We start from the raw sequence: 425 nt of genomic DNA, 5'->3' as shown, positions 1-425 counted from the left end.
TAATTAATATCTCGTTAACTATTGCGAAAAAAATTGCAAAATGGTGCAGGACTTTTCGACTCAGTTTAGTCCATCTTACCTGCTCAGGATGAATGCCGTAATTTAAGGACATTGTATATATGTACATATTATCTGATCTATTTCTAAATGAAACATTAGGTGTTGGAAAAAGTTCGTGGCGTTTTTTTAATGCCATCTAACGAGAAAAACGCCACGAACTTTTCCCCAAACCTAATAATCTTAAAATTAATAATAAATAATATTGCTCTTTCAAAAATCTAATTTATTATAAACTTTATTATATTTTATTTTATATGTGTGTGTGTGTGCGTGTGTGTGTGTGTGTGTGTGTGTGTGTGTGTGTGTGTGTGTGTGTGTGTGTGTGTGTGTGTGTGTGTGTGTGTGTGTGTGTGTGTGTGTGTGTG

The sequence above is a fragment of the Atta cephalotes genome (genome assembly GCF_000143395.1).
Source record: "Atta cephalotes unplaced genomic scaffold scaffold00038, whole genome shotgun sequence".
NCBI lineage: Eukaryota > Metazoa > Arthropoda > Insecta > Hymenoptera > Formicidae > Atta > Atta cephalotes.
Note: the sequence above shows the minus strand (reverse complement) of the source record.